This window comes from Castor canadensis, chromosome 11 (assembly GCF_047511655.1).
Source record: "Castor canadensis chromosome 11, mCasCan1.hap1v2, whole genome shotgun sequence".
Classification (NCBI taxonomy): Eukaryota; Metazoa; Chordata; class Mammalia; order Rodentia; family Castoridae; genus Castor; species Castor canadensis.
Genome location: NC_133396.1, coordinates 78,394,619 through 78,417,454, shown reverse-complemented (window position 1 = coordinate 78,417,454; position 22,836 = coordinate 78,394,619). Strand labels below are relative to the sequence as shown.

The 22,836-nt window shown below is 39.7% G+C and overlaps 1 pseudogene; it reads left to right on the top strand.

The window, feature by feature from the left end:
- Positions 1-1,185: 1,185 nt before the first annotated feature.
- LOC109694879 (glyceraldehyde-3-phosphate dehydrogenase-like) lies at positions 1,186-22,355 on the top strand (annotated as a pseudogene).
- The last annotated feature ends 481 nt before the right edge of the window (positions 22,356-22,836 follow it).

The following is a 22,836-nucleotide window of genomic DNA, read 5'->3' as shown; positions in this document are numbered from 1 at the left end:
TGTATCTGCATTTGTTCTTTAAGAAAAAAAATCAAGACAATATTTCCAAAATGAAAATATACGTAAATTAAAAATATGCTCAAGAACACCAAAGTTCAGCCAAGTTGTCTACAGAAAATGAATTCAGATATTTTCATCTTGGAAACTATTTGTTCAGACATAATGATTGAAAAGAATATTTCCTTTCTCTTTTTTTTTGAACTCAGGGCCTCATGCTTGCTGGGCAGACACTCTTACTGCTTGAGCCACTCCTCCAGCCCCCAGAATCTTTCCTTCTGAGGGGTTTTGATGAGACAGTATTAGAGTATATGACTAATGTATTGGATATTTCTTTGGCAGTGCTGGGGGTTGAACTCTGGGCCTCATGCTTGCTAAGTAAGTGCTCTACCACTTGAACCATGCCTCCAAGTTGTTTTTGCTTCTAGTTTGTTTTTCAGATAGGGTCTCACACTTTTCTCTGGATGGTCTTGAACTACAATACTCCTATCTCCACTGCCTGAGTATCTGGGATTATAGATGTGTACCACCATACCTGGCCCCATATTGGATATTTCTATAGCCACTTTAAGGATGACTGCTCTCAAAAGCCTAGACCTCATTTGTATTTTGTCACAGAAGTGCTTTCACTGAATACATCATCTAATTCAGTTATGCTTCAGCTTTCTTGCCAACAGAGGGAAGATATTTAGCTTCAAGTATTGTACTAGAACTGGGGGAGATAAAAAATGTCGGAAACTCTCTGCTCCTCCCTATTTGACAGACAAATAGGTCCCTATTTGACCTATTTGGCCTTCTGACAGACAGAAGCTCCCTATTTGCACCTTCTTAGGCAGTTCCAGTTGCATTCTTGAGATTCAGTGGTGAAGATAAACAGATTTGGCCATATTGGGCACCTGGTCACCAAGGCAGCTTTCAACTCTGGTCAAGTGGATATTGTTGCCGTCAGTGCCCCTTTTGTTGTTCTGAACTGCATGGTCTACATGTTCCAGTATGATTCCACCAGGACAAGTTCAAAGGCACAGTCAAGGCTGAGAATGGGAAGCTTGTCATCACTGGAAAACCCATCTCTGTCTTCAGGATTGTGACCTTGCCACCATCAAGATCGGTGGCTCACACTTGTAATCCTAGCTACTCAGGAGGCTGAGATAGGGAGGATTGCATTTTGAAGCCAGCCTTGGCAAATAGTTTGCAAGACCCTATCACAAAAAAAAACATCACAAAAAAAGGGCTGGTGGAGTGCTCAAATGCCCTCAGCAAGCATGAAGCTCTCAGTTCAAATCCCAGTACTGCTAGGAAAAAAATGGCGTGATGCTGGGACTGAATACATGTGGACTTCATTGGTGTCTTCGCTGCCACATAAAAGACTGGGATTCATTGATGGGTGGAGCCAGAAAGGTCATCATCTCTGCCCCTTTTGCTGATGCCCCCATGTTTGTGCTGAGTGTGAACCAGAGAAGTACAACTCCCTGGGGATCATCAGCAATGCCTCTGTACCACCAACTGCTGAGCCTCCCTGGCCAAGGTCATCCATGACAACTTTGGCATCATGGAGGGACTCATGACCACAGTCTGTGCCACCACCACCATGTAGAAGACTAGGATGGCCTTTGTGGGAAGTTGTAGTGTTGTGGCCATGGGCTTCTGAGAACATAATCCCTTCATCTCCTGCCACTGGCAGTGCTGTGTGCCAGCTCATCCCTGAGGCAAATGGGAAATTCACCTCCATGGCCCTCCATGTGCCTGAGCCTGTTGTGCTGGCCATGGATCCAACCTGCCTTCTGGAGAGAGCTGCCAAATGTAATGATGTCAGGAAGGTGGCGAAGTGGGCACTGGAGGGCCCCCTAGGGCATCCTGGGCTCTCCCTAGGACCAGGTTGTTCTCTGTGACTTTGATAGTGACACTCCTCCTTCCACTTTCAGTGCTGGGGCTGGCATTGTCCTCAGTGACCATTTTGTCAAGCTCATGTCCTGGGATGACAATAAATTTGTCTGCAACAACAGGTTGGTAGACATTCTGGTCCACATGGCCTCCAAGGAGTAAGAGTCCCCTGGACCACCTGCCCCAGCAAGAACGCCAGAGGAAGAGAGAGGCCCTCAGCGACTAGGTAGTCCTCACCCCTGCTCAGTTGCCTACCACACTGAGCATTTCCACTCCTTACAGTTTCCTTCCCAGACCTCCTGAAGGAGTGGGGCTTAGGGAGCCCTGCCTTTTCTTGTATCATCAGTAAATTCCACTGCACCTACTACCCTCCCTCCATGTCTGAGAAGGGGCCCTGACCCTCAAGACCTCACACTTCAATTAAGAGAAGAGGTGGTGCCAGATGGTAAGAATACAGAGCGAACAGGATAGTTATCCACAGGCAAGATGCGATGCCTTCTAGTAGGACACCAGGAAGGCATCTCTGAAGAGGCATGGTTGGGCTGGACCCTGGAGGATGCTTGCTGAGGAGAAGGGTGTGGGGCAGGTACAGCAGCTCTGTGGAAGGTTTTTCATCTACAGCTTCTGCACTGACCCAACGCAGCAGAGGTTATTAGTGTCTCCTAGTGACATGGTTCTAAAGTGCTTTGGCGTCTGCCCACCTTCACAGCTGGATGAGGAGGAGTGTCTGAGGTACAGCAAAGAGACAACTCTGCAGTCTGAGACCAGGTGAGAAATGGCTTTGTTTGTAGGGCTGAGGAAGACTACAGAGAGAGCTCATTTTAGGGCAAGGTGATGTTTGACTTTTAAGCTTAACAAGATATCAGCAGCAAATCTGCCTCATGATGTCCATCAGGTAATAGAAGTGAAGGAGAGGGGCTGAGAGTGAGGCAGTGGTTGAGTTGGGGAGTCACTGTGTGCACCTAGCTGGGAAGAGAGGTAGGTGTGGAAACCCTAATGTGAAACACTGGTCCAAAGCCATTGAGACTTCTCCACTGGGGCACTTCCTATTCATTCCCAGAGTGCACTGCTTCCCTGGCAGCTGAAGGGAGCTGTCAAATACTGACCCAAGTCTCATTGTCCTTAGTGCTCCATGCCAGTGACAGTGAGTGGTCCCCACTCCTGCTTATGGACTGGACAGAACATGCAGGCTGTAAATCATATACGACTTGTGACCCAGACGAGGTCATATCTAGAGGTGAAATCAGAATGCCAGGTCATGTGTTAGACAGGAAATGTTTGCTCCCCATCCCCCATTTTTTTGAGAGGGGAGTTTACTACTTTCCAATTCAATGTTTCCCTCATTCTACTTTGTGTGTGTGTGTGTGTGTGGTACTGGAGTTTGAACTCAGTGCCTCATGCTTGCTGGACAGGTACTTTACCACTTGAACCACTCCCCTTCCCTTTTTGGCATTAACTATTTTTTGGATAGGGTTTCAAGTTTTTCCCAAGGGCTGGACTCAGACCACAATTCTATATATGCCTCCCATGTAGCTGGGATCACAGGTGTGTGCCACCACCCCAGTTGATTTGATGAGATGGAGTTATGCTAACTTTTTGCCTGGCTGGCCTATAACCTCAGTCCTCCTGATCTTTGCCTTCTGAATAGCTGGGATTACAAGCCTGAATCACTGCACCTGGCTTCATTCTATTTCTGCATTCTATCTCCTCACTTTTAAAATGTCTCCTTTTTGGGAACACAAAAGAGTTAAATAACTCTTGAAACTTTTCCTTTCTGTTCTGTGCAGTATATTTTTGTTATTGCCCAATGTTATCTTGCTTTGGAAGAGTATTTTATGGTTCACAAGTATTTTTTAATAAATTGTTTTATGCTGATGGGAAAGAAAGTATCAATTTAATTTTTAACATATGACAATTTGGCAACACAGAGAGGTGAAGCAATTGGCATAAGGCCACATAGTGAATCCAGGCCTTTTCTCTCCTATCAAGATGAATGCCTTTCACTATATAAAATAGAATGGAGACTTGCACTTGAATATAAAAGTCAAAGGAATAAATTTTTAAAATTCAAATATATTCCATCATTCTCCCATTCTCCCTTATTTGCCCTCTTGTTAAGAAATAAATTATCTTCATTGTATAAGAATAGAGAATATATTGTTGTTTTAAAGAATGCTGACAGCAGAGACAAAGCAAGTTTCCAGTCTCACCACCCCACTGCTATGAGTTTGGTATGTATCTCTCTCTTTTAAAAAGTAGGCAATGTTTTCTATTTGGTTGGAAAAGTAGTATGTGGTCATTACAGAGCAAGAAGGGCTAGAGGTGTGGCTCAAGTGGAAGAGTGTCTGCTTTGTAAGCACAAAGCCCTGAGTTCAAAAAAGAAAAAAAAGAGTAAGAAGAAGGAAAAAAAATCAAATACTGATTATTATACTATATGGAGATGAAGTTAATATTTTATTGTACTTTATATTAGTCCTTAATCTATACATATTTTTATGATCATGCATATTTTACATAATTGAGATTCTAATCTATACATAATGGCCATTTTAAAAAAATTAACACCATGCCATGAACATTTTTTCATGAAGTTAACAATTTTTTTGAAAAAATCTTATTGTAATAGCAGCTTATTCTTGTAATTAATACTATAATTTAGTAAGCCATTTACTAAATTATTAGAATTTTCTAATACTTTCAAAATTATAAATAATGCTGAAGTAAACTATCTCTTCTATAAGGTAGAAATGTTTCTTATTCTCTAACCTTATGCATTTTCCTTTATTGGCCTCATTGAGTGATTTAGAAGGAAAAGAGACCAGGCACCATGTTAATTATTGGATCTCCTCATCTGGGTAAGGGTCTCATATCCACGAGCCATTTGGACCAAAGGAATAACAAAGGGAACAGTAATGATGATCATGTGTCTTTGGCTACTCATTAGTGCCATCTGCTCAGTAAAACATTAATGAGCTTACACTTTTGACCTGTGAAAACCGTGTTTAATTATAGTTCTCTTCCTTGTCTCTTTGCTCATTTGATTCTACCAGCCTGCTAGATCCTTTGAATATACTGTCCATGCTTTGGAGTAGTAAAGCAACCCTCTGGCTTCGAGCTGATTTAAACATGACAGTAGAAAAGTGATGGTTAAAAAACCCCCAGATATCCCTCTAAGCTGGATGTTGCACTGAATGTTGCATAAATGTTGAAAGGACTGAACGTTACCATAGTCTATTTGATTAATAGAAAAATCACTTAAAATTTGAGTAATAAATAATTGCTCAAGGATTACACATAAAAACAAAAACACAAAAGTGATCAACCTTAATAATAATCAAAGAAATTAAATAACAACTGAGCCAAGTGTGGTGGTACAGGCCTGTAATTCCAGCACTTGGGAGAAGCTAAAGCAGGAGAATAAAGAGTTCAAGGATCACCTGAACTCTTAAGTTCAGGTAAGACCCTGTCTCAAAAAATCAACCCCCCCAAAGAAGAAATTATATAATAACGATAGTCTCTTAAAATCTATAAAACTAACAAATATTTTTCAATGGAATATCCAATTTTGCCAGCGATACGGAGAAAGAGGCATCCCTTTGTAAAAAGCCTACTGGCCAGTGAGGTTATAAATTGATTCTATTTGGTCAATTTGGAAGTAAAATATTAAGCCTTTAAGATCTGCCTTCTCTTTCAGCCAGTATTTGTATGTAGTAAAAATGTACCCTAAAGAAATAATTATGATGATAAGTCAGGTAAAGATTAGTTGCACAAATGTTAGCACCTGCTAAGTGCTATTGCTCATGGTTCCTGGGAGAGAGGAAGACTTCAGTGAGGTCCTTGTGACATGTAGGAGACAGCAGCATCTTCGTCATACCTCTCTTCCATAAATTCACTGAGTAGATAATCCTGTTCCATTACTGGATAAAAGAGTGCTTGTTAGAGGTATGTTTCAGGAAATCAAGTTAGCCAGTGAAATCTAAAGAGACTTTATTGACCCTTTCCTGAAAAATCCAGAGTTGAGACATAGTTGGATCCAGGGATTCAAGCACCCTGGCTTTTTTTGTTCTCCACAACTTCCAGTCATTCTCCTCTTTGATGACTCCACTCACAGGCAAGTTGTCTCCATACAAGAAGAAATATGGCTCCCAGCACATGGTCTTAGTACTTGGACTGGTTAAGATTCTTGGTTACTATTATTAAGCAGAACAGGAAAGTACTAAAAGATAATTGGACAGCTCATAACTTCTAAGATTACTGTGGAGTCAGACAGAAATGACACCCAATATCTCTGAGCCCAAATGCCACCTACACTGGACACTAGAGTGCCATTAGGAATGTGGCCACTTGTGCCTCTGGAAATGAATGTCATATTGTTATTGCCATCTGCCATCACCCTTGATAGGATGAACTCTGTTGTCCCTGCTTCTCTACATCAATTGCTTCCAAAGTCTGCAGTCTTCAGTTTGAGAGAGAGAGAGAGAGAGAGAGAGAGAGAGAAAGAGAGAGAATTTATTAGGCAGGCATTGTGGCAAGTACCTCTAGTTCTGGCTACTCCAGAGCCCAAGGCAGGATTGCTTGAGTTCGGGAGTTCAAGACAAGTCTGGGCAGTGTAGTGAGACTTCACCTAAAAAAAAGGAAACAAAGCAATCAACAACACTACAACAAAAAGAATTCATTCTATCAAGCTAATTATTAACAATAAAGACTTTACTTATTTTAACTATAAAAATGGTTAAAACTATAAACTTCATGTTATATATATATTTTTTCCCTAAAATAAAAAAAAAATAGGAGGTGTAGAGTAATCCCAGTACTCAGGAAACTAAGGCAGGAAGATTTAGAAAATTCAAAGTCAACCTGGGCTACATAGGGAGACACTATCTCAAAAAGAAAGAGAGAGGGAAGAGGGGAGGGAAGGAGGGAGGGAGGGAGGGAATATTTTAGGAGTCTTCTCTCTGCAGTGAACATGTCTGATCATCATAGTCAGGGTCATGTGACTTCTAAGAAGACAGAAAAGTATTTGTCTTCAGAAAATATGACTTCCAGAATTTCTTGGTACCTGCTTTGGGGAAGAAATGACCTATAACAGGAGGTGACCTCATCCTTAAGCTAAGAGATAGTGAAAACATAAAGGAGTCCAGATCCCCGGCAGCCAAAGAGAATAGCAAATGTCCACTACAGGCCTCCTTTGTGGCTGCCCAGCATCACCACATCCCACCTTTTTTTTCTTTCTAATATAGTGTCCATGTGTATGTGAAAGTAGCCATTTCTGCCTAACCTAATGAAGTGATCCTCCTCTCCATGAGCAGTTATCCTGCCATCTCAGACATTCTGGTATCTACATCAACATCCAAGATGGCTGGCCACACAATATTAGGTAGCACCATTGGCAATTTCCTGGTTTTCTCTCTGTGGCAGCAGCTCTATTTAGGATTAATCTGACTAAGCCACACAATTACATTCTTTGTGGTTGTTGGTGGTGTTGATCCATCCCTTGAGCAGCCAGAAGCGTCAGTGTCAGCTTCCACCCTGAAGGAAGCATTTCACTGTTGGATAGAGGGAGTAAGATCACGAAAACAGAGGAGCCCACAGCTGTGGAGGTGGAAAGGCAAAGTGTTGCAAAGGGTCATGAGTATAATCTCATGAAGTATCTTTATTTCACAGCTCAGGTCCTGGGCTCATGTGTTCTAGCTGCAGGAGAAATGCTATCATTGTTTCATCATATTTGGAAGTCCTCTTAGACTGAATCCCAAATTTGCAATGTGTCGCTGACACCATAACTGAGTACTCAGAATAAGACCACATCTTTCCGGGGATAAGGTAAACAGTAAGACAGTGATGTACATCAGCATGCACGTGATTTTACTGTATAGTGACTTCCTGAAGAAGTCACAACGTAGAAGCAACGTTGTGAGGGCTTAGAGATAGTGACCAAAACATTAGGCTAGCCTATTTGATTGTAGATGCAGGAGAGGTAGGCAAGAGAATAAAGATCAGAATGCATTCCAATGGCCATGTCACTGCCTTCTCTGTGAGGGAAGGTATCTGTGGAATTAACCTGCTCCCTGGTATCTGGGAGGTACTCTAGGAAGGAAGGTGCTGAGAGCTGTTTTCTGCTTCACCGATCAGGTACTGGTTCAGTCAGTTGCCAGGTGACCTTGGTTAGTGTAAGTTCAAGTTGAGTCCATGTACAGCTTTCACTTCTGCCAACATTGCTTCGTTGCTCATGCACTTACTCAGCAAACACTGGGGAGACAGTGGGAGAAGGTGGCCTGTCATCTTGTCCACTTCCTTAGTGGGGACTTTTGGTGAGCTTTCATGTAGCCCATGGTTGTTCTCACAGTCTGGTCCCACTCATAGAGTTGTACCCTATTTCCAAACCTCACCTCAATCTTTTAGTCTCATTCCTTCCAAATATTCAAACATCTGATCATGGCACTCCACATATAGAATCTGTATGGATTTAATCTCTTAGCCATCACTGTTTACAAGCAAATTGGACAGAGATCTCAAGTTCTAGTTATAATGAATGGTTCCCTGCTTTGTTTGTCACACCAGGGCTCCTAAGGGACTCTGGAACATTAGCAAACCTTTCAGCTGGTGCTAGAGTACCCTGCAGCGCTTTCTCTAAGCCTGGTTCAAGCTATTCCTTTGTATCAGTTATTCACAGGCCACCATCCTGAAGTCATAAATTTGGCCCAAGGAAGCATGGTATTAGGTCAGAAGTAGGGCAGGTGGAACTAAGATCCACTTACTCATGAGACTTATGCTTTCAGAATATGTGTATACTTTGGCCTGTAGAAAAACACTTCCCTTAGAAACTAATACACATCAGAGCGCACTCAATTAATTAATGGTGTGGCAGGCGAGATAACCCAGTCACTATGGTCAGCTGGTGTCCCATGATCTGACCATTAGTCTCTGTCAAAGTCCCGGAGAAAGGTGTTTCTCATGAGGAGAATAATGACTTGCTGAAAAGGTCATGGCTTGTACCCAAAACCGTAGGGACCGCCACATGACTCTTGATTGTGACTTGCCATGACTGTATTTAGCATCTGTATTTGCTTCATTTGACATTTTAAGTGCTATTTGTTCCAATGCGTCATATAGGCCAATTAACAGAGCTGCTTGAGCTATGGCTCATACCAGATAGAAAGTCCTCTTGGTTAGTGGGTGCTCTACTCAAAGCTGGCAGTCTTTTAGGTCATCCCATAAATGGCCAGAGAAGTGAGCACATGTATAGAAATGTTGCCTACCAAATACAAAGAGATACATAAAGATTTTGGCTTCTTTTCCAGTTAAAGGAAGTGTTAGGATAGCAATTTTAACTCCATTTTGGAGGTGCTACCTCAAATTGTCCAGACTACTAGACCTTCTGAAATTACGTATCCTGATAATAATTTGGAATTTTTTTCCTCTTCTTACATACATCGTCTTACCAAGACATCTATAATAGTATTCTTTTTGTCATGTTTGGATCAGTGCAATATAATGACACCATACAGTATGTTATCAAGGGGTCCATGGACTCAATTTTAGCACAGATCCAGGAAGTTAACACATCTGAGAAAGCTGATGAAGACATATTATCTTTGCTGGGAGGAAGCAGGAATTTTGGTGTCATGGTAGTGAACATTAAAAACTTTTTTTCCTTGGTTAATAGCTATCTGTCAGCTACTAAGGACCACATTGGTTTGCTCAAATGAAATGGCTACATCTAGAATAGCAGATACAGCTGGAGAGGCTATCTGAACAGGCTTATGATAATCCACTTCTGTTCTGGAAGACTCACCTACCTGCTACACTGATCAAAGAGTTAGGAGGGTAGGGATGAAAGATGCACCACCTCTGCATCCTCCAGGTCTTTGATGGCACGAGTGTTTGTCTTAGCAGAGGGAGTCCAAGCAATTTTACTTGTCCATTTCTATCATAATTCTCCACTGTTGAGGGAGCTGATGTGAGATTCTGCCAAATCCCAGATACACTATACACTATAGTCCAACTATACACTCAGTCCTGGTGATATAAACACGTGATAGGTTTAGGATGACCCTCAGCATATGAGTAGGTGAATTTATCTGATACTATAATCTTTAGAAGGTGGTCTCCAGGAATTAGTAGTTTAGAATTATTGCCAATAAAGGCTCAAATGATGGGATATTGTATTTTCCTTTCTCTAATGCATAGTTATTGACAAATGACCATGGTTCCAATCCCATGGTTTCTATTGGGAAAGCCAGCTTTCATGTTATTGCAGGCTTTTCCCTTCCAGGCCTATGAAAAAAAGTGACTCAGATCAGAGGACTGAATGAGGAGAGTGGCTTCCTACCATAGTGTCTCCAATCTACCCTTTGCTTCCTACATCTAGAGTTTTTAAATTACAAAAATCAAACAGGAGGACCGTACTGGGCTATCACTGTTTAGACCTGAGGGACCTCATGGTTAATTAGCCATTACTAATAATCTTGGAAAGCCAGATGATTCTGCTAGTGATGTTATTTTGCAGCTGTCCACCTTGTATTTGATCCTTAAATGCTAAAATTCAGACTCTGTGATCCCAAAATGCTGATAATTTCAATGAAGTCAGGGGATCCTATTTCTAGCAGCAATCTCTGGCTTGCAGAAAATAGTTAGGTGAGGTCTTAGAAGACCTCTAACTATGGTGGGCACAGTTTTATTAAAGAGAGGACTGGAGGCTTCTACTAGCCTTTGACTCAGTGATGACAGATCTTAATACAGTCAAAGTCATCTGAATCCTCCCACATGTCCTTATTCCAAATCTTGGGGGTCCTAGTGTTTTAGTATCAGTGTCGTTCGTCTTATCTAAGAGATTTTGCTAGCCTTTAAATTTAACTCACATTGTAAACTGGCAATGTCGACAGTCTGTGGGCTTAGTTTGGGCTATCATAGGTTTTTAGGAGATAAAACAGTTCTATAGAAAGACCCTGACTGATGGCTTGTGTTTCTAGCAAAGAATCATGGGCTTTGAGCATTCCCTTCTCTTCCTTTGGGTTGTCAAGTTCCATTAACAATAATCACCCCCATTTTCACTGTCCTTGTATTACTTCACTCCTTTTATACAGTTATAGGATGTTAGGTCTTCCATAGTCTTGCTCCAAGGAACTTTTCATTTAGGTGACCACAGGAATTTCCTCCATGAACACCAACTGGGCTTTTAGTCCATTCAGCCACAATGGGGCTAGATGCTGGTTTCCAGGTTGCCCTGTTTCCTTAAGTATCTGTTGCTCACACACATGCATACCTGATACAGGCATCTGCATCATGTGGATTCTGGGGTAGGCAGAATGATGCTGCCACAGACGTCCACATATGAATTGCCATAATCTCTGAATGTGTTAGATTGCATAGCAAAGAAGAGTTAGAATTGTAGCTGAAATTAAGGTTGCTAATTAGTTTATCTTAAAATCGGTAGATTATCTTGGAATATCCAGGTGGACTCAAGTAATCCCAAGAGTCTTTAACAGTGGAAGAGGAAGAGGAAGGTAGAAGAAAAGAGTCAGAGGAAGATGTGACAAAGGAAGAATGGTCAGAGAGAGAAAATGATGCTGGCGTTATCCCCAACTCCACCCCAGCAACACAGCAAGACCCATTCTCAAACAACAACAACAAAAATTTCTTAAAGAGAGCCTTAACCAGAACCCTAAGAGAGTTTGCCCAAACACAGTGTGTTTTCACAGGAAGGGATGCTTGGGAATTAACAGACATGCAGGCTTTCAGTGGAGGATCCACGGGGAGGATAGGAGACAGCAGGAGGGCCCTGTGTGGGGTGGCCCAGCTGAGAAAGAAAGGTATTGCTATTACTGTGATTACATTACTGGTTTCAAGATGGAGGAAAAGAGCCTGTAAAACCAGAAAAAGACAAGGAAACATTTTCTCCTCCAGAGCTTCCAAAAACAATTGCAGCCCTGTGCTGACACCTTGACTTCAGGACTTTCATTCCCAGAACTGTAAGAGAATACTTGTGTTATTTTATGCCACAATATTTGAGCTAGTTTATTGTTATAGCAGCATTAGAAAATTAAAGCATGTTCTTAGTTTCAAACACAAGAAACTAAATAGATATTTTAAGTTGAAGAGAATAATTAAAGATTTTTCAGGTAGCTCACAGGATCTCTGGGAGGGCTGGAGGACAAGCCCTGGAGGGTATGGAGCCACAAGACAGTCTTCCTGCAGGTATGGCTCGCTGAATGTGGCAACCCACGCAAGTGAAGTGGCCGCTGTATCTCACCCTGGTGGTAACAACACTGGACAGTGGACACCAAACACTGTACAAAGAGCTCTATTCTTTCTGAAAACTGGATATAGATGCTGCCATGAATCACCCTCTCCAGAAATAGATTTTTTGCAATCTTCCCTTCTTTGAGTAATTAACCTGTTTTTTTCTTTTTTTCAGCTTTCTCTGGTGCTCTTTCTAGAAGAATGGTTTTATTTTTAATGGATGAGTAATATATAGATTTATGGGATACAATGTGTTTTCATGTATGTTTATATTGTTAATGGGAATATGAATTAATACAGCCATTATGGAAAACCACAGGAAGATTCTTCAAAAAACTAAAACTAGAACTACCTTACGACCCAGCTGTCCTACTACTGGGTATATAGCCAAAGGAAATGAAATCAGTGTGTCAAAGAGACATCTGCACTCACAGTCATGGTAGGTGCCAATCAGAATAGCACAGATATAGAAGCAACCTAAGTGCCCATCAAGAAATGAATGAAAAAAAAAAATGTGGTGGATAGATCTCCAGAGGGGTACTATCTGAGTAGCCTTAGAAAACAAGGACAATCTGTCATTTGCACAACACAGATGAGTCTGGAAGATATTAAGGGTCATTAACTTCTAATCAAAACCTGGAGTCTGTGTGTCTGATTGTCTTGGCTTGAGTTTTATGCTTGTTCCATAGCTGCAAGGGAGGTTGAAAAGGTGAGGATCTAGTACATTTGGCTTCTCTAATGGAACTCCTGCTCTGCCTCCACATAAGAAGGTATGCTAGGTTCCTGACATGAGTGACTACTGTCCACCACAACGTCTGCAGCTCCAGTAGAAGAGATTGTCTCTTGGGGTATGTTTCTATCTCTAAAAGGGACTCTGATTGGGTCCTTCTTGTGGCCCCTGGAACTAATTACTGCTTCCATGACCAGGGGTTCACTGATTGGCTTTGGTGAGGATCCTTGACTGACAGTCCTTTATGGAAAGGTACCAGTACCAAAGGAAAAATTGTTCTGTTATTAGAGGAAGAGGAAAGGGAAAAGGAAAACAAGGGTCAGGTGAAAAGTCACAAAAAGAGCTCCTGATCTCAGCTACATGCATGAGTGTGGTTAAGTCCCAACTATACTGTTTGCTATTTGGCAAAGTCAAATTCACTCAGAGTTAAGAATACTGGTTCTGGTGCTGGGTTGCCTACTGTGTGTCCAGATTCTATCATTTGCTAGTTGTGTGATTTTGTTTGTTTGTTAGTTTCAATTCCTCTTTTATAAAATGGGTGTAAGAATAGTTCCTATTTCGTAGAATAGTTATGACTAATATATAAGTAATAACCGTAATGATCTTAGAATAGTACCTGGCACAAAATAATGGCATGAAAAGTAATTACTACTTACTATTATTTTAATTTAACTCAGACACACAAAGAACTTAACTAACCTTCGAATTTAGTTTCTAAAGTCTTCTTTTTGCTAATGGTGGTGCAGTGGGGGTTGTGGGAAAAGGACTAAGAATGCAAGTAGAAAACCATTTAGCTTTTGAAGATATACATTCAATTAGATTAAAATGCTAACTTCTTTTGAAGCTGCTTGCTCTCTTTCATGGGGTCCCATCCCCACCATTTCCTTCACTAATATGAATGGGGTGCAGGGAGAAGTTTAGAGCACTTTGGTGACAGGATGGGACTTGGGCCGTGCACTGTCTTCTGTCTCCTTGGGTGTCTGCTTAGAGTGGTTGGTTAGAACTTGTCCCTGGGTATCTTGCTGGTGGCCGTTTGAATTTTGCTAGCTTATGTTTTTGTTTTGTTGGTAGTGGTAGTGGAGTTTGAACTCAGGGCTTTTCACTTGATAGGCAGGTGCTCCACTACTTGAGCCTCTCTGCCAGCGAAGTATGGTTATTTCTATACTCTGCTTTCTCTTCAGATCGTGTAAATCTTTCCCCTTTTTGGAGTAGTTCTGCCTTGTTTTGCGGATCAAACTGGTATCTTCCCTGAAGACTTTAGATTCTGCCATGGACTAAACATAAAGTCCCTAATCATTGTGGCCTTTCCTTCTGAAAGGCCCATCTTCCTGGGATGCTCAAGATTTCAGTCTTGTGGTGTGACCACCCTTGGTCATTTCTATGCTACTAATCCTGCACCATGCTGAAAATGGCATGTCAAATACTAGTGTTCTTTAGGGAGTCTGATATTTTAGGTTATTCTCTTGAAGAATAAGGAATAAGACCCTCTGCACATAGATTACACCAGATCTCCCCATGTGTATCCCCAGCCAGGGTTCTGATCCTAAGATGACAGCTGATGCCTGAGCCTAAGCTTCTTTTTCTTATCTGATTCTCTTTCCTTGTCTTTCTCAGTGACCCACAGACTTTTTATTAGCATATAATAGTTGTACAGGAAGGACACATTGTGACATTTACAAAAGTGCTTACAATATATCTTAGTTAGATTCACCCCTTCCATCTTTCTCCTTTATCCCCCTTCCCCCATCTTAGAACAATTTCAACAGGTTTCATCGTTCTATTTTCATACATGAATACAAAATACTTCTGCCATAATTGTCTCCCTTCACCTTTCCTTATGCCCTCGCCCCTCCCACTGGTACCCACCCCCGGACAGGACCTGTTTTACCTTCTTGACCTTCATTTATTAAAAAAGACCATTTTTGTTAGTTTATGATAGTTATACAAGGGCTTTCATTGTGAGATGTCATATACGTATATTATTCATATATTATAGCCTGAGTTGGTTCATCCTCTCCATTATTCTCCCTCCTCACCAAGTCTCCTCCTTATGGTGACTTCAGCAGGTTTCAAAGTTCCATATTCATACTTGTATAGAAAGTACCTCAACGATATTCTCCTTCTTTCCTTTCTTCATTTACCCTCCCCCTCCCACCAGTGCCCTCCCCTTAACATGACCTGTTTCAACATTCCTGTCCTTCGTTGTTTAAGTGTCTGTTGTTTAGTTTGAATTTTGCCTTGGTATTTTACTTGTAAATATATTGTGCTCAAGTCAGTCTAGCCCCCCTCCACTACTCTTCCTGGTCCTTTTCCCTCCTATGTTGTTGAACAGTTTTCAGTGTGTTTTGTTGAGTCTTGTACTTATACAGATTTGATGTATTCCATTATTGTTCACAAAAACAGAAAGTTTTTTTATATTTTTCTTGAACTGGGAGTTATATGCTGCATTTTCTCAAACTTATTTCCATGGTTCATCTTCGACACTCCAATTCTAAGTATTTCAAATATTTCTAAGTATTTTCAGTCTGAAAAATTCCATTCCCTCTCAACAAAATGTTATCAAAACTGAAAATTGACCAGGTATGGTAATTCCAGCACTTGGGAGGTGTGATCAGGAGAATCGTGAGCTCAAGACCAACCTGGGCTACATAGCAAGACCCTGCTTTAAAAAACCAACCAACCAATCAACCAACCAACCAAAACCAAAAAACTGAAATGGAACTAACAAATATATGCAAGTTAAGACTGAACAATATCTTCTTTGACCTTTATCCATCTCCCAAAGTGTTAAATGTTCTTGATTTTACTGGGTAAGGAGTAGCAAGGTAAGTATACTAGTCATGTATGTTCAAAATATTATCAGCATTCTATCATCTGTGTAGCAGGTACTCCACAAGTGGTAGCTAATGGTCTTATTTATGTAAACATGTTTGATTAAATGACACTGATGAATTATGCTTAACTTTATGCATAGGTATTAGATTTTCTTAGTAATCTAATCACTCAGCAAATTTATATCAATAGCCTACTATGTGCTAGGAATTACCTAGTGTCCTAAAATTTGACCTAGAGTTTAGGTTAAATAGGGGACATTGCTTTTAATCATGAAAATTTCTACCAAGCACCCAGGTTCTTCAGTAAATAAACTATATAGCTCAAGATGGACCAGGCACACCAAATCTACCTCTTAACAGTCAATTTTCGGTGGAGTATCCCACTTCAATGAGATTGATCTGCCTCCTCTCTCCCCCACCCACTATGATCTAGGAACAAGTGAGTGGAGGTAGCTCTGCATGGCTTTTTGCTTGACCGTCCCCAGGCCAGCACTATCAGCAGGTTCACAGCTCTATGGATTTCCTCCTCCTTCTCCCTCAATCCTGGCCATAGCTCTGACAGGGGGCCACGGCAGCAGAGGCAGTGTCAATGACCAGGATGAATTCCACTGAATCAGTGGAAATGCCACTTAGCCCACTGCTTTGTGCAGGATTGGTGTTTGTCACTGGGGAGAAAAATGTGTTATTCCAACCAAGTAACAGTGCTCTCTATGCCTTTTTGATCTTCTGTTTTCTTTTTTCTAAGAAATAATGGTACAATTAGATTTTAAACAGTTTGTAATAAAGTCATTAAGAAAGCAACTAACAATTTTTAATTAGAAGAAAAGAACCTGGAAGAAAAGAGAGAGAGAAAGCAGGTAATTAGAAGTAGCTTGGCTATACTGTATGTATTCTGCTAGATCATATTTACAATGGTTTGTTAATAAGATAATACATCAGGCTCATATAAACTTATGTAAATTTAATTTTGCCAGTCCTCAATAATGAAAAAAAAAACACCCACTTTTTTTTTGTATGTGTGAGATAGATTTTGTGTTTTTCTTTGTGTGAAATGGCAAATTTTTTATGTTCAAAAGAAGTTTTTAGAAAGGTAGCAGTAGCTATGTGAAGATAAAATTGAAGATGCTTGCCAGTTCAGGGAAATGTCACATGGTTCCAGGTTGGCTTGTAAATGCAAGAGCTTTTCCTTGCAGCTCTTAAGAACCTACTGCAACACATTTCCCCCTGTGTGATCAGAAACTCACATAGGCAGCTCAGCAGTTGTGCCTGCTTATCCATTATGAAGACTGCTTCCTTGGAAAATGACTTCAAGTCATCTACTTCTTCTGGGACTAAGAGATGCTTGACATTCTTCAGAACCAAGATGGCTGAGATATTTCTCAATTTTCGTCTTGGTGCTTTATGCAGAAGATGGTTCTTTAAAACTCTTTTAAGTGTGTATTTGTAATCCAATCATATTTTCAGCATACTAAAAGTTCTTCTTATTTAGAGGAACTCCCAAACACATATCCTAAGCAAAAATCATCCTGACGCTCATGAATCAATTTAGCTATTTTCATGTATGTTTTTTCTTAAGGGCAGGACATGCTGCTTTATATTTCACTTAAGATATTAAAAATACTAGATTTTTTTTTTTTTGGTGGTACTGGGGTTTGAACTCAGGGCCTCACACTTGCTAGTCAGGCGCCCTACCACTTGAGCCACGCCTCTAGTCCTAGGTTCTTATTTATTAATGCATAAAGTGCACAGATCTTAATTGTACAGTTTGATGGGCTTTGCAAATGTATGTAACCTCTGTGAGAAACCCAATAAAAATGTAGAAACCTTCCATCAACCTATAAAGTTTCCTATGTGTCTGCAATTAATCATCTCCCTACCTGTCAACCAGGGCACAGATTTCTTTTATAGGTTATCTGACTCTTGAAATTTGTGTAAATTTAATACTCTCTTATGTCTGGATTCTTTTTTCTCAACAAAGTGTTTTGGATTTCTTCATGTTGTTATGGCATCTTTCTTCATGTTGTAGCATCTTTCTATGTTCATTCTTTCTGATTGCTCTACAGTATCTTACTGTAGATTATGTCACAATTTGTCAAACCACTCTCCTTTGGTTGTTTCCAGTTTTGGCTTATTATGAATAAAGCTGCTATGAATATTCATTTGTCCTAGGTAAATTCCAAGGAGTAGAATTACTGGTTCATGGAATAGGTGTATTTATAATTTATAAAGAACTAAACAATGGTTTTCCATTTTGAGCTGCATTTTTTCTCCCAGTGACAATATAGTATATATTTATACCGTAGATAGTAACACCTCAATGTGCTCTATTTGCATTTTCCTAATGACTAATGATGTGAGCAGCTTTTCATGTGCTTTTTGGTCATTTGGTTGACTTGTGTGTCTTATTTTTTCTCAGTATATTTTCAAGGTTTTTTTTTTTCCACTTAAAAAACTGAGTTATCTTTTCACATAGTTCCTTATTATAGTAGTCCACCCTTGTCTTTGGTTTTATTTTTCATGATTTCAGTTACCAATGGTGAACCTCAGACCAAAAATATTAAATGGAAAATTTCAGAAATAAGTAATCCATACATTTTAAATTGTGTGCTGTTCTGAGTATCATCCTGAAATCTTGTGCCATTCTAATCCTTCTGTCTTGGGTGCTAATCAGCCCTTTGTCCAGCTCACCCATGCTAGATGTGTGGCCCCTTGGCAGCCATCCTGGTTATCAGATCCACTGCGTGACATCACTGTGCACCTGTTCAAGTAACCCTTATTTCACTTGATGACCCAAAGCACAAGGGTAGTGATGCTGGCACTTTTATTACAGTACACTGTTCCAATTGTTCTTTTTTATTATTACTGTTAATATCTTACTGTGCTTAATTTATAAATTAAACTGTATAATAGGTATGTATACACAGACAAAAACAGAGTATACTGGATAGGATTTGGTCCTATGCAATGTTTCAGCCATCCAGTGGGGGTCTTGGAACATATTTCATATGGACAAGTGGGGAGAACTACTGTATTCTGAACACAAGCCCTTTATCAGACATATGTGTCACAGATATTTTCTCAGTTTGTAAATTATTTATTTATTGCATTGATGTGGTTTTATGAATAATAATTTTTAATTTTAATGAAGTCGAGATGATAACATTCATCATGGTTGGAAACGTTTTTCTCTTGCCTACAAAATCTTCACTTACCCTAAGATCGTAGAGAGATAGTCTCTTAAATTTTCTTCTAGAGACTTTGTAGTTTTAGCTTTTATTATCAATCTCAATTTTGTATGGTGTGAGCAAAAAATGTTTGGGCTTTTTTTTTTCCCATATGGATATTCAGTTTTTCTAGTACTATTTGCTGAACAGACACTTACCCCATTCAGTTACCTTACACCTTTGTCAATAATCAGTTTTTCATTAAATAAGGATCTAGTTTTAGAGTCTCTATGCAATTCTACTGATTTGTTTGACTATTTGTACACTAATATTATATTATCTTAATTACTGTTGTTTACTGCTTTGAAATCAGGTAGTACAATTTTAATTGTGTGCTTTTTAAAGATTATTTTGGCTATTTTCATTTTCATATGTTTTTAGAACAGATTGTTAATTCCTATTTGTAGAAATGTTGGTAGGGTTTTGAATATGATTTCACTAAGTACATAGATTTAGGGGAAAATTGCCATGTTATAGTTGGTAATTAAAATAGACTGAAACTTAAGTCTCACATGAAACATTGCATCTTTCCATTTATTACTCCTTTCCATTCTCTCAGCAATATTTTAAAATTTATTTTATTAGCATATAATAGCTGTTCAGAGGGATACACTGTGACATTTACATAAGTTCTTACAGTATATCTTAGTTAGATTCACCCTTCTATTGTTCTCCCCCCGCCCCCCCTCCCCCCCCCTGCACTTAGAACAATTTCAGCAGGTTTCATTCTTCTATTTTTGCATATGAATACAGAATACACCCACCACACTCACCCTCACTCCCCTTTCCCTTATGCCCATCCCCTTCCCTCTGGTACTCACTCCTGGAAAAGACCTGCTTTACCCTCCTGCCCTTCATTATTTTGGTATTAAGTGTATATGGATAGTCCAAGAGGGTTTCGCCTTGGTTTCAGGCCTGTATACAAGGTACTTTAATCAAACCAATCCCCTTCCCCTGCATTATTTACTCATTCTCTATCACCATGCTCCCTAAAATTCAATCATTTACAGCACAGTGCATTGTATTATATTCATATACAGTGGGATGTTTTATTATTTTTCACTCTCTAACATTTTCTTCCCCATAGTCCCCTCAGACTGACTCACTAATATAATTTTGTTCTCTCTCACTATATATATGTGCATATATATGTATATATATGATCATATACATTTAACTTATAGGTCTAGCTTCTACCTATGAGGGAAAACACCCAGCAATATTTTAAAGTTGTCACTGTAGATGTCTTAAACATATTTGTTAAACTTATTTAAAAATTTTTACAGTCTTTATTTAAAGTTGTCACTGTAGATGTCTTTAACATATTTGTTAAACTTATTTAAAAATTTTTACAGTCTTTATGATATTATAAATGTTATTTAAAATTTTTTATGTTTAAATTGCTTTCTGCTAGAATATAGAAATGTAATTGATTTTGTTATATGGACTTTTTAGTTGGAAACCCTGCAAAATTATTTATTAGTGATATTAGCCTCTTCATAGATTCCTTAGGATTTTCTATGTATCAAATAATGTTATTTACAAATGAAAACAATTAAACTTTTCTAATTTTTATGTCTTTTTTCCCATCTTATATTGCACTAATGAAGACTTCTTGTTCAAAGTTAAATAAAAGCCATTCTTACTTTGTTCCCGATCTTCGAAGAAATGTCATAGTCTTCCTCTACTAAATATAATGTTAGTACTGCTTTTGTCATTGTTCTTTTCACAAAAGTCTTTTATCATATTAAAGATGTTCCCTTTCCATTCCTAGTTTTCCAAATTAATAGACCTCTAGCTGCCATGTTGGTTTTGGTGGGTTTTTCTGCAGCACTGGGGTTTGAACTCAGAGCCTCGCACTTGCTAGGCAGGTGCTCTACCACTTGATCCAGTCCACCAGCCCTTTTGCATTGGTTGTTTTCTTGAGACAGGGCCTCTCTTCATACCCGGGGCCAACCTGAATCATGATCCTCCTATTTGTGCTTCCCTGTGCAGCTGGGGTGACAGGCACACTGCACCACACCCAGCCACAGGTTGAAATAAAGTCTCATGAACATTTTGCCCAGGCCTCAAACTGCGTAGCTAGGATTACAGGCTTAAGCCCTGAGTCCAGCCTTTCTTTTTATTGTTTTAATGAAATACCTTTAAGGTGAATTACATTCATCTCTGGCAATAATCCTTGTCTGATAGTAATATAGCCACTAAGAAAATGGTTGACTCTAAACTGCAGTCAGTCCATTTACCTTGTATGCCAATCTGTCCTCTTGCTTTGTCAGGCGGTGTTAAGTTCACTGGTGTGGTGCATGGTCATTGCCATTTTCTCAAGATTGAGCAGTATGGAGAGCAATGCAGGGAGGGCAGAAGCAGGACTCACTTGTTTGTTTTAGGTGATATGAATAGGGTGAGTGGCCTTATCTCCCTCTGGAAATATTTCTGATCTCTGCTTGCACCAAACTAGTAGAGATATCCTTCTGCTTGAGGAAGATTAAAACCCAAGTGTTTTGGGTGATTGTCAACTTGCTAAGAATTGCGGAGTTTATTTTTCTTTAGTTGTCTTTACTTTTAGGCTGGAGGCATGGCTCAAGTGGTAGAGTATCTGCCTACCTACTGTAAGCCTTGAGTTCAAATACCAGTCTGTACCACACACACACAAAAAAATCTTTATTTTCATTATTCTTACACAGTAGAGGAATTCTACAATATCTTGATTGTTTGCTTGTTTTGTTTTGGAGGATTTTATTATATTGACAGTAACAACTGCTAGAATTACAGGTGACATTGTTCAATTTTCTTTCATTTTTTTTTAAATAACTTTTTTTAAGGCAAGTTCTTGCTGTTTAGTCAAAGCTGGTCTTGAATTTGCAGTGTAGCCCAGGCTAACCTGGAACTTGTGATCTTACTTCCTCTTCCTCATGATTGCTGGGACTCCAGTGTGAAGTGCAGCCTTTTTTTTAAAATGATATTTGTTACCAGAGTGATCAGTGCAGCCATCTTGATTCTGAGATTTCTCTCCAGAATTTTTTCTGTTCTAGTGTTTCCATTTTATTCCTCTAAAACACAGGTTCTTGAAGGTTTCCCACATCACATCTCTGAAGAGATTCTTCTGGGAAGGATCCAGCAAACCTCATTCTGCCATGGGCAATTTCACAGCCACATCCTCAAAGGTCACTGAGTCCAGAAATGATGACAATCTAGTTATTTTCCTTGATGGTGACTCTAGGGTACTCATATTCTTACTTAACCTTAGCATGAAACAATTTCAAGAATTCTCTTTGCTTCTCCAGGCCTCATCTTTCTGAGGTTCCAAGCAAGAAAATCAAACTCTTACACGCTAAACACGAGAGAAAACGCTTAACTTCTTCACTACTGTGGAATTTTATTGCAGCAAGATTCATTTCTAGCTTCTGGGTGTCCTGGTTTCCTCCAGTGGCTCCTGTGGTCTCAGCAAGTCACCAGCATCTTGATTTGAAAGGTTGGAGAGTCACTGAGCTGAAAGTCCTCAGGTTGGGAGCCAGGGGAATGGCACTTTCTGTATGTTTGAAGTTCTAAATGTATGACTTCAATCAAGCCATTAAAATCTGTCCAGAAGCAAATACAGATAAGGTTCATCCTAACGTCCAGCTCATGGAATTTTACAGCGGGGTGCATTCCTGCAGGTTATCTGCTCCAGCCTTTCATGTCTCAGGAGGCTGAGACTTCAAGAAGCACGATGACTTTCCTACAGACATTCGGCCTGTGACTGCAGTGCTGGAATGCAAACCCTAGGCTATTGTTATCAGTCTAATGTGACTTTTTACTTAAATATTTAAAAAACATTTAGAAGGACTGCAAGATTCCAAAATAATGTGTCTGCACATATACTTTAGTCAATATAAGATATTAAATGATTTTAAACCATTTTTTAAATGCTGCCACATGAATTTCAAACAGT